The sequence below is a fragment of the Carassius auratus genome, unplaced genomic scaffold (genome assembly GCF_003368295.1).
Source record: "Carassius auratus strain Wakin unplaced genomic scaffold, ASM336829v1 scaf_tig00019337, whole genome shotgun sequence".
Taxonomy (NCBI): Eukaryota; Metazoa; Chordata; class Actinopteri; order Cypriniformes; family Cyprinidae; genus Carassius; species Carassius auratus.
The window spans coordinates 101,082-113,275 of NW_020524949.1; positions in this window are offsets into that span (position 1 = coordinate 101,082).

The window sequence follows — 12,194 nt, forward strand, 5'->3', positions numbered from 1 at the left end:
GTTCCACTCTTTCCAATTACAGTGATTGCTGTCCTATTTAAGTGGTGGTTTGAATGTTGGTTTTAATTTATCAAACATGGAATCAAAACCAAGAAGGGGGGAGGGGGGGGGGGGCAAACTGGACAGAGGAACAGTGTTTACTGTTAGCCCAGTTAGTGGATGAACACAAGGCCATTCTTAAAGGAAAATTTGGGCCGGATGTCACAGCAAGGGACAAGAAGCAGACATGGGAGTGTATATCACAAACTATTAACGGTTCATTCCCCCTGCTTGTGCGCACCTATAAGCCTGCTATATTCATAAATGCAGTTTTTTGAGCCTGCAAGGTGGGAATGTCCAGTGGAAACGAAGTGAACTGCGACACAATAAGATGTTCTGAAAGTGCTGTAATTGTTTGTGTGATCACTGCTTACAGAAGGTTGAGACAGACCCAAATCATCACAATTGCATTGTTGCATTTTCCCAGTTGCCAAATATCATAATGTAGTGATTACTTTAATTTCTCGCACTATGGCATTTCTACGCTGTGTCGGAGATGTTAGCACGTCTCTAATAAGATCAGTCACAAACATGATCCCTGCACGATCTAATCTATAATCATATATCTATATTTTGTGTTGCAGACAAAATAAGTCCTTAGCCATCTTCAAGAATCGGCTTAAAACACATCTCTTCCATCTTTATTTGACCCTCTAAATTTAACACTCACTATTCTAATTATATTCTTTAAAAAAAAATCGAACTACCTTTCTAATCTTTTTGTATTCTATTTTCTTTTTTATTTATTATGCAATTGTGTGTGTGTGTGTGTAAAGACCTCTAACACTAGCTTGCTCTATTCTTTTTTTATTCTGTTTTCTTTTTATTTATTATATTAGATAAAATCCCATGCTATGTGTACTGTGTTAACCTAACTGAGGCTTGTTATAGCACTTATATATCATTGCTCTTTTTGTTGTTTTTGATTGCTTCCACTGTCCTCATCAGTAAGTCGCTTTGGATAAAAGTGTCTGCTAAATGAATAAATGAAAATGTAAATGTAATTTCTTCTGCCTCTTCGTCTTTCTGCCATTTTCTCCTTTGCTAAAGAAACTCTTAAGCCTCTTAAAAGTCCTCGTCTGTGCTCCTAACAAGTTTGACCTTAAGACCTCTTTTAAGGGTTAAGATGCTTTCTGAATTACTTTTTTCTTTACTAGGATTTTTTCTTTAATTTTAAGAGTAAACGCCCACATTTCTAAGAATTTTCTTAGAATTTTGTCACTAGGAGCTACTTTTTGCATTAAGATTCTTTATGAATATGGGCCCTGATCTTTTAGAGCAAAGCATGAAAGAATGCTCATTTGCCTCTTCCCTGACATCTTTGAAATAGACTAATGCAATAATCAGTATTATACATTGGATAAAATATAATGAAAGAGCCTAGGCAAAACGTTTTCAAAATGGGGACCAGGATGTTGTGTTGTAAAAATAAAAGGAAAGAAAAAAACAAAAAATAATTCAAACTATTATGGGTACTGCCATACAAGTATTAAGGATAGGCCTATTATAGAAGTCTCTTATATAAAACTGTCAGAGTAGCCCCGCATCCTCTTCAACGTGTAACTTTAATAGTGGGCTAATAATAGGCACAAAAGCTATCGGCCGACCGCGTATGATGGCCAAAATAGCGTGCGTGTCGGGGTCATAATAACCATCAGACCAAAACATATCTTAGACTGTTTTGAGAATATTTAAAATTAATATATTGATAAAAAAATTATATATTGATAAAAAAATTAATATATTGAAAATCTGTGTCATTGTCTTGGCAAGTCTGTAACAGTTACGTTACCTACTTCAGCGAGCGTCTGGATCTGTGTTGCACACGAGCCTGTTAAAATCTTACCCAGATACAGCAATGCTATTTTCTGATTGGCTGATCGGTAGCTATATATTTTTATTTGATTAGCTGGTGCGTGTCAGGGCCTTCGGGGAACTCACTTGATTCATCTACCTGTTTCACTGTTTAAAAAATAGCGCCACAACTTGGTGGGCGTTACCCTCGTAATGTCTCTGCGTGAGAAATACAGGGTGTGGCGTGTGAGCGTGTGAACGAGTTGAAATGCGTGGGGAGAGCCCTGCTCCAGGTTTACTCAGAAAGGCCGTATAACTCGTGTAAAGTGTGCCTCCTCTGTACGGACAGAACAGTGTTACGTTACACAATACTGTCTATAACCAAAGACACAAGTTCAGATAGCTTCTCATAGGTGACTCTACATGCTTTATCATGACGAGTTTCACAAAAAACAAATGAAATATTGATAGAAATAATGTCTCTTCTGCATTAGAGAAATACCTCTGCTAGATTAGCAATCCAAATGTAACAACAATAGCTCTCACACACTCTCAAAAACTAACTAATAAAAATGTCTATATCTTTAGTTTGCCTCTTCATCCTGTTTTTCTTCCTCATCTATATTTAGCTGTAGAGCTGATCTTTCCCAGAGGTTTCCTGTATTTTAACAAATAAGCATGTCTGTGAAACCGAATCCCTTTCAGTGACTCAACAGAGAGCTGGTTGAGTGAGAGACATGTGCGTTGTGAGAGGGAAGACAAAGTGTGCAGTCTTCAGCTGTTCTGAGGAGCATGCAGTGCTTCGGGCCTCTTCTCAAAGTATCCGGTCCTCTTCTGGTGCAGCCGCATGCATCGCTCTATGAATTTCTTCAGATTGGCGACTGGTCAGAACACTTGACATCACCAGTCTCTTAGGTACTAGATTTCATGTTCCAGTCTGGTGGCTCACTCATGTCCATCCACTGAATTCTTCCATGGGAGTCATCCACTTCTCCAGATACTCCAGACTTGTGACGGCCCTCACCAAGTCCATCTCTGTGTTTTTTTGCCAGTGGTTCCTTAACTTTGAGGGACATGAAATTGTTGCTCTTTTGTTGAAGAAAAATGTTGAGTGTGCGGTTCAGTATTTTCTTCACCTCAATGAGGAGTTGTTCTCCATTTCCATGTGTTGAATGTGGAGCAGACATGAGTGAGAGCATGTGCCACAGTCAGATCTCACTGAAGTCGTGTTGTTTTCAGTAAACTTCTTGATTACTTGTCTGGTCTTTCTGTGGGAAAGCATCCTCCTGCACAATGTAAAACATTTATTATCAAATTAACAGTAACTTATTGGCAACAATTATCCATTTATCCAATTATCTATTTCATTCAACAGTAAAATTACCGTAACACTAACTACAGTAGTGTTTCGCTTATTGTTAAATTGAATAAAGCATTTTACTGCATTTTATTTACCATGTCAAAGTACAGTATTACACTGTTGATTTTAAATAATACTCTATAGTATTATACAGCTATGAAATGTTATTTTAATTTCTTTTATAGTGCTACTGAATTTGTAGAAAACCTGTAAATTGCTATTTCAGCTGTTGAGGGGAAATAGAAAAGGAACACTTGAAGCTTTAACGGCACAAAAACAGTTTATTCAAACATTTTAAATAAGACATTAGAAAAAAATAATGACATGTAACAATAAAAATAAAAACTAACAATTTATCAGTAAAATTACAAAACAAAAAATTAGTAATAGTTATAGCATTATAATACAACAATAAAATGTAAAAAAAATAAACTAGACTAACAATTTATAATTAATCATTAAAATGACATAATACATTAGTATTAGTCCACAAGACAAAAGACAAAAAAAACTGCAAAGCACTGAACAACATTCATTAGGAAAACAGTGTGTCAATAATGCAAAATGATAGTTAAAGGCAGTTCATCATTGAATTCAGTGATGTCATCTCTGTTCAGTTAAATAGTGTCTGTGCATTTATTTGCAATCAAGTCAATGATATCGCTGTAGATGAAGTGACCCCAACTAAGCAAGCCAGAGGCGACAGCGGCAAGGAACCGAAACTCCATCAGTGACAGAATGGAGAAAAAAACCTTGGGAGAAACCAGGCTCAGTTGGGGGGCCAGTTCTGATGGGGTTTGGCGGCTGGTGAAAAGACAGTCTGGAAACAATAGCGAGTTTAAGGTTTTAATGAGAAGATATGGCGATGGTACATAAACAAACAATGACGATGAGACAGCGACACTCCAAAGGGATGGTGTAGCGGTGAGAAGTCCAGATGGTGGTGGAGAGAAGGTGAGGAATCTGGATGTTGACGGCGTGAGGCAGCAGGAGAGAGTGGCACATGAACTGCGGGGAATAGAGCCGAAGGTAAGGGTGTACTCACACTGCCAGTTTGAACCGTGCCCGAGTGCGTTTGACCACCAAAGCGCGGTTCGTTTGACTAGTGTGAGTGCTCCGAATCGTGCCCGGGCGCGGCTCGATTGGCCGGCCCTGGCCCGCTTGGAAGAGGTGGGCCAGGGCACGGTTCAGTTGGACTCGGGCGCGGTTCGCATGCAGTGTGAGCGCTAACCGTGCCGGAGCACGGAAAAGGACGCTTTGCATCACGGTTTTGCGACGCTCCAAAACCAACATGGCAGGGAAAGGGTCGCTTTGGTCTACGGCAGAGGTGCAAAACGCATAAAAACTAAAAACTGCAAAGTCCTTGCTGCACTTCAGCTGGTACCTTGCAAACATCCTCATACGAGCAGCACGATTACGTGAAAATTTTCGCGCCACTAAGGCGACACATCTGTTTAACAACAGGCTGTGGACCAAACAACACAAAATTATCCACAAAGAAAACAGAGCGATGCACTCCATTGTGTTCAGAGAGCGCCGCTCTTCCTGTTTATCCCGAAACCGTCGCACCATAATGACGTAAGCGTGCTCCGGCACGAATGCTGAAACCCTATATGTGAGTGCAGGCCAGAGGGGGAGTGGGGAGGGGGGACAATCGTACTCGGGCCCGGTTCATGGCAACCGTGCCTAGTGTGAGTACACCCTAAGTGTCCGTGGCTGAGTGAACGTGCGAAGAGTGGATGAGGTTCTGGGGAAACACAGACATCCAAACGCAAAACAAAACTGAAGCCAGACAGGGGGTAAACACATTGACATAGAACAACGATCTCACAAACACAGGACGTGAGACAAGCCATTATATAGTGGATGAGTAATGAGTGGCAGCTGTTGCTGATACAATTAACGGAGACGCCCACAACTAATCAGTGCAGACGCGGAACACACAGAATTCACCACAAAGTTTAAACAACCTGAGATCACGGTTTACCAACCGTGACAGTACCCCCCCCCCCTCTAAGAACTCCTCCTGGAGTTCCCAGAAGGGCCTACCTGCTGATTGTAGTCATCAATAAGGGAGTGATCCAATATGTCCCTAGCAGGTACCCAACTCCTCTCCTCCGGACCGTAACCTTCCCAGTCCACCAGATACTGGAATCCTCGTCCCCTCCGTCTCGAGTCCAAAATGCGATTAACCGAATATGTCGGTTCCCCATCTACGAGACACGGCGGCGGGGGAACCGGAGTAGGCGGATTAATGCATGCATAAAACACAGGTTTAATTTTGGACACATGAAAGGCGGGGTGTATCCTCTTGTACGCAGGAGGTAGTTTGAGGCGGACTGTCACCGGACTAATGATTTTGGTGATAGTGAACGGGCCGATAAATTTGGGAGCTAATTTATTAGAAATGGATCGCAATGGAATGTTACTGGTAGAAAGCCACACTTTTTGACCCACGACGTAGACGGGAGGCTTTAACCGGTGGCGATCGGCCTTGGCCTTAGTGCGCTCCCTCACCCGGAGCAGAGTCTCACGGGCTCTGGTCCAGGTGCGGTGGCACCTCTGGACAAACGCGTGAGCGGAGGGGACCGCGGCTTCAGATTCCAGACTGGGAAATGCTGGTGGCTGGTACCCTACACTACACTGAAACGGAGAGAGGCCCGTAGCGGACACTGGCAACGAATTGTGGGCGTACTCCACCATAGAGAGTTGTTGACTCCAGGAAGAAGGATTCTTGGAGACCAAACATCTCAACGTCCTCTCTAAATCTTGGTTGGCTCGCTCAGATTGTCCGTTGCTTTGGGGATGATAACCCGAAGACAAGCTAACTGACGATCCTAACAATTTGCAAAACTCTTTCCAAAATTTGGATATGAACTGGGATCCCCTGTCTGAAACCACGTCTACCGGGAGGCCATGAAGCCGAAAGACGTGATCTAGGACAGTGACCACTGTCTCCTTGGCTGTGGGTAATTTGGGCAAGGGAATGAAATGTGCCACCTTCGAGAACCGGTCCACTACAGTCAAAACGACCGTCATGCCATTAGAGGGCGGGAGGGCTGTTACAAAATCTAGAGCGATAAGGGACCAGGGTCTCGAAGGGACAGACAGCGGTTGAAGAAGCCCATCAGGAGGTCGGTTAGATGACTTACCACTGGCGCAAACTGAACAAGCCAAAAAAAAATTGCAGACATCGCGAGCCATACGTGGCCACCAGAATCAGCCATACGTGGCCACCAGAATCGTTGTCTAACCAACCCATTAGTTCTACTTATCCCTGGGTGACAAGCCATGTTGGAACAATGACCCCACTGGACAACTTCGGACCTTAACTCCTCCGGCACAAATAAGCGGTTCGGTGGGCAACCAGACGGAGGCATTACCCCTTCTAAGGCCTTCTTGACCTTCGACTCGACCTCCCATATGAGTGCTGAGACTACTAATCTCTCAGACAACATACACTCTGGAGTAACGGGACGGGCAGAGGGATCAAAAAGACGTGACAAAGAATCGGGTTTGACATTTTTGGAACCCGGGCGGTACGATAGGGTAAATTCAAAACGACCGAAAAAAAGTGCCCACCGAGCCTGTCTGGAATTGAGTCTTTTGGCAGTTCTGGTGTATTCTAAATTCTTGTGATCGGTCCAAACAATAAAGGGAACCCCTGAACCCTCTAACCAGTGGAGCCATTTGACCACCAACAACTCTCTATTGCCAATGTCATAATTACGTTCGGCAGGAGATAATCGATGTGAGAAAAACGCACAAGGGTGTACCTTATCATCTGAAGCAGCACGTTGGGACAACACTGCTCCTACCCCCACCTCTGATGCGTCGACCTCAACCACGAACTGCCGTGTGGGATCAGGGGCCACAAGGATGGGAGCTGAAACGAAGCGGTTCTTGAGGTTAGTGAACGCAGCCTCAGCTGCGTCAGACCACCTGAACGGAGTACTGGGAGAGGTCAAGGCTGTCAGAGGTGAGACTAGTTGGCTGTAATTACGAATGAAATGACGATAGAAATTGGCGAACCCCAGAAACTGCTGTAGGGCCTTACGGGAATCTGGAGATGGCCAATCTATCACAGCCTTTACTTTGTCAGGGTCCATTCGTATTCCCTCAGATGACACGATATACCCTAGGAAGGGGACCGACTGTGCATGGAATACGCACTTCTCCGCCTTGACAAAAAGCCCATTCTCTAGTAACCTCTGGAACACTCGTCTGACGTGTTGAACATGTTCCTGGAGAGATGAAGAAAAAATCAGTATGTCATCCAGGTAAACATATATAAACTGATCTACCATATCTCTCAACACATCATTCACGAGTGCTTGGAAAACCCCGGGCGAGTTGGAGAGCCCGAACGGCATCACCAAATATTCAAAGTGCCCTCTAGGGGTGTTAAAGGCAGTTTTCCATTCATCCCCCTTCCTGATGCGGACCAAATGATAAGCATTACGTAAATCCAATTTTGTGAATACCGTAGCTCCCTGCAACCTCTCGAAAGCTGAAGACATGAGTGGTAAAGGATAAGTATTCTTAATAGTAATGTTGTTCAGCTCTCGGTAATCAATGCAAGGTCACAGAGAACCATCCTTCTTACCCACAAAAAAGAACCCCGCCCCCCCTGGAGAAGAGGAAGGACGGATGAACCCAGAGGCTAAGGAATCAGAAATGTATTTCTCCATGGCCTCCCTCTCAGGAATAGAAAGAGAGTATGACTTGCCTTTAAGCGGAGATTTACCTGACACTAAGTCTATGGCACAGTCGTAGGGACGATGCGGAGGAAGAGAAGCAGCTCGGGACTTACTGAACACTTCCTTCATGTCCAGATACTCAACGGGCACGTTTGGCAAAACCATGGTCTCCTTCTGAAAAACAGAAACAGGAACAACAGGACAAGCAGAAAGCAGACAAGACTCATGACAACTTTTACTCCACAATGTGACAGTGTTAGAACCCCATTCCACTCGTGAATTATGTTTGAACAACCAGGGGTGACCTAAAACAATAGGAGCAACAGGGGAGTCCATGAGGAAAAGGGATATGGTTTCTTGATGGTTGCCAGATGTGATCAGTGTGATGGGTTCTGTATGGTGGGTGACGTGAGGCAGTTCCTGGCCATTGAGTGCGGTGACATGGATGGGGAGAGACACAGGAAGGACAGGAATGTTCAGGTGATGTGCAAGTGAAGAATCAATGAAATTACCTTTGGCTCCGGAGTCCAGAAGGGCTTGACATTCATGATGTTGATTCTTCCACCGCAGTCTCACCGGAAGGAGGGTCGATGATGTAGGTCAGGACTTCTCAGCGGAGATCCCACCCGATAGTAGCCTCAGATTTACTATCGGGCTGACTCTTTTACCGGACAAGAGTAGTTGTTATGGTCAGAGCCTCCACAGTATAAACATAGTCCTTGGGACCTCCGCCGTTCCCTCTCCCTCCAGGACAGCCGAGCTCTACCCACCTGCATGGGCTCGTGATCGTCGACAGAACCGACCGTGTTCTCTCGACTCAAGCGCCCCCTACCAGGAGAGAAGGGAGGCCTGGAAGGACTGTGTTGGCGGCCCAGACGATTAAACCTGGCCTCCACCCGCAACGCCAGGTCAATGAGTTCGTTGAGAGTAGGGGGCAGCTCGAGGAGGTAGATTTCCTGCTGAACACGGTCGGATAACCCATGCAAGAATCTATCCCACTGCGCTGCCTCGTTCCACTGGCATGCGGCCGCCAGGGTACGGAACTCGATGGAGTACTCGGTTACGGATGAAGATCCTTGCCGGAGTTCCGAGAGGCGATGGGCGGCCTCCCTGCTGGTCGCGGCTCGGTCGAAGACTCTCTTCATCTCATCCGATAGGAGGTGGAACGAGGCAACATGGTGTTGATTCTCCCACACCGCCGTTCCCCATAAGGCAGCCTTGCCAGAGAGAAGTGTGAGCATGAACGCTACTTTGGATTCCTCCATAGCGAAAGTGCGGGGCTGCAGAGCAAAATGCATCGAGCATTTGTTAAGAAATGTTCTACAAAAGGTTGGCTCACCCGCATAGTTCTCCGGCGCTGGAAGTCGCGGCTCTGGCTGGAAGTGGTCCTGGGGAATCCCCGGGGGAACGGACGGCGCAAGCAGTGCGATGGACGCAGTGGGAGATGTGAGCGGATGGATCTGCTGGGTGAGCTCGGACACCTGTGCCACCAGCGCTTGGACAGCGCGTCCGGTGTTCGAGATACTCTCCTGCTGCTGATCCATTCTTTTGACACTGTGGTGCATGAAGTCGGTGAGGGTATTGGTGCTCGCTGCTTCCATGATGGGTGAGATCGTTCTGTGACGGCTAGTGAAAGGACAGTCTGGAAACAATAGCGAGTTTAAGGTTTTAATGAGAAGATATGGCAATGGTACATAAACAAACAATGACGATGAGACAGCGACACTCCGAAGGGATGGTGTAGCGGTGAGAAGTCCAGACGGTGGTGGAGAGAAGGTGAGGAATCCGGATGTTGACAGCGTGAGAGTGGCACAGGAACTGTGGGGAATAGAGCTGAAGGTAAGTGTCTGTGGCTGAGTGAACGTGCGAAGAGTGGATGAGGTTCTGGGGAAACGCAGACATCCAAACGCAAAACAACACTGAAGCCAGACGGGGGGTAAACACATTGACATAAAACAACGATTTCACAAACACAAGACGTGAGACAAGCCATTATATAGTGGATGAGTAATGAGTGGCAGCTGTTGCTGATACAATTAACGGAGACGCCCACAACTAATCAGTGCAGACGTGGAACACACAGAATTCACCATAAAGTGTAAACAACCCGAGATCACGGTTTACCAACCGTGACAGGGGGCCAGTTCTCCTCTGACCAGACGAAACCAGCAGTTCAATTCCAGGCTGCAGCAAAGTCAGATTGTGCAGAAGAATCATCTGTTTCCTGTGGTACTTGTACTGGTGGTCCTCTAAGACAAGGTCTTTACAGGGGATCTGTATCTGGGGCTCTAGTTGTCCTGGTCTCCGCTGTCTTTCAGGGATGTAGAGGTCCTTTCTAGGTGCTGATCCACCATCTGGTCTGGATACAGACAGACTGGCTAAACCGACCGTCTGCTAGCTGCCTCCCGTCACAGAGGTCAGTTAATTCTCAGCACATAGAGACTCTTTCACCTAGATATCACACTATAGAGACTGTGTCTGTTCCCCGAACTAGAAAATACAAAAAACGTCCAAACCAAGTTAAGGTTAACAATTTAATTGAGGTTCAACAAATAAAAAACAAATGCAATATGGATAAACAAATGATAAAGATTGGCTTATTGAATATCAGATCCATTTCTACAAAAACACTTTTTGTAAATAATATGATAACTGATCATAATATAGATGTGCTCTGTTTGACAGAAACTTGGCTAAAACCTGATGATTACATTATTTTAAATGAGTCCACCACCCAAGATTACTGTTATAAACATGAGCCGCGTCTAAAAGGCAAAGGGGGAGGAGTTGCTTCAATTTATAACAACGTTTTCAGGATTTCTCAGAGGGCAGGCTTCAAGTATAACTCGTTTGAAGTAATGGTGCTCCATATAACATTATCCAGAGAAACCAATGTTAATGATAAATCCCCTGTTATGTTTGTACTGGCTACTGTATACAGGCCACCATACAGACTTTATTAAAGAGTTTGGTGATTTTACATCCGAGTTAGTTCTGGCTGCAGATAAAGTTTTAATAGTTGGTGATTTTAATATCCATGTCGATAATGAAAAAGATGCATTGGGATCAACATTTATAGACATTCTGAACTCTATTGGTGTTAGACAACATGTTTCAGGACCTACTCATTGTCGAAATCATACTCTAGATTTAATACTGTCACATGGAATTGATGTTGATAGTGTTGAAATTATTCAGCCAAGTGATGATATCTCAGATCATTATTTAGTTCTGTGTAAACTTCATATAGCCAAAATTGTAAATTCTACTTCTTGTTACAAGTATCGAAGAACTATCACTTCTACCACAAAAGACTGCTTTTTAAGTTATCTTCCTGATGTATCCAAATTCCTTAGCATATCCAAAACCTCAGAACAACTTGATGATGTAACAGAAACTATGGACTCTCTCTTTTCTAGCACTTTAAATACAGTTGCTCCTTTACGCTTAAGGAATGTTAAGGAAAACACCATGGTATAATGAGCATACTCGCACCCTAAAGAAAGCAGCTCGAAAAATGGAGCGCAGCTGGAGGAAAACAAAACTAGAGGTATTTCGTATTGCTTGGCGGGAAAGTAGCATATCCTATAGAAAAGCATTAAAAACTGCTAGATCTGATTACTTTTCTTCTCTTTTAGAAGAAAACAAACATAACCCCAGGTATTTATTCAATACAGTGGCTAAATTAACGAAAAATAAAGCCTCAACAAGTGTTGACATTTCCCAACACCACAACAGTAATGATTTTATGAACTACTTTACTTCTAAAATCGATACTATTCGAGATAAAATTGCAACCATTCAGCCGTCAGCTACAGTATCACATCAGACAGTGCACTATAGACCCCCTGAGGAACAGTTCCACTCATTCTCTACTATAGGAGAGGAAGAATTGTATAAACTTGTTAAATCATCTAAACCAACAACATGTATGTTAGACCCTATATCATCTAAGCTCCTAAAAGAGGTGCTTCCAGAAGTCATAGGTCCTCTTCTGACTATTATTAATTCCTCATTGTCATTAGGATATGTCCCCAAAACCTTCAAACTGGCTGTTATTAAGCCTCTCATAAAAAAACCACAACTTGACCCCAGAGAACTTGTTAATTATAGACCAATCTCGAATCTCCCTTTTCTGTACAAGATACTAGAAAAGGTGGTATCCTCACAATTATATTCCTTCTTAGAGAAAAATGGTATATGTGAGGATTTCCAGTCAGGATTTAGACCATATCATAGTACTGAGACTGCTCTCCTTAGAGTTACAAATGATCTGCTCTTATCATCTGATCATGGGTGTA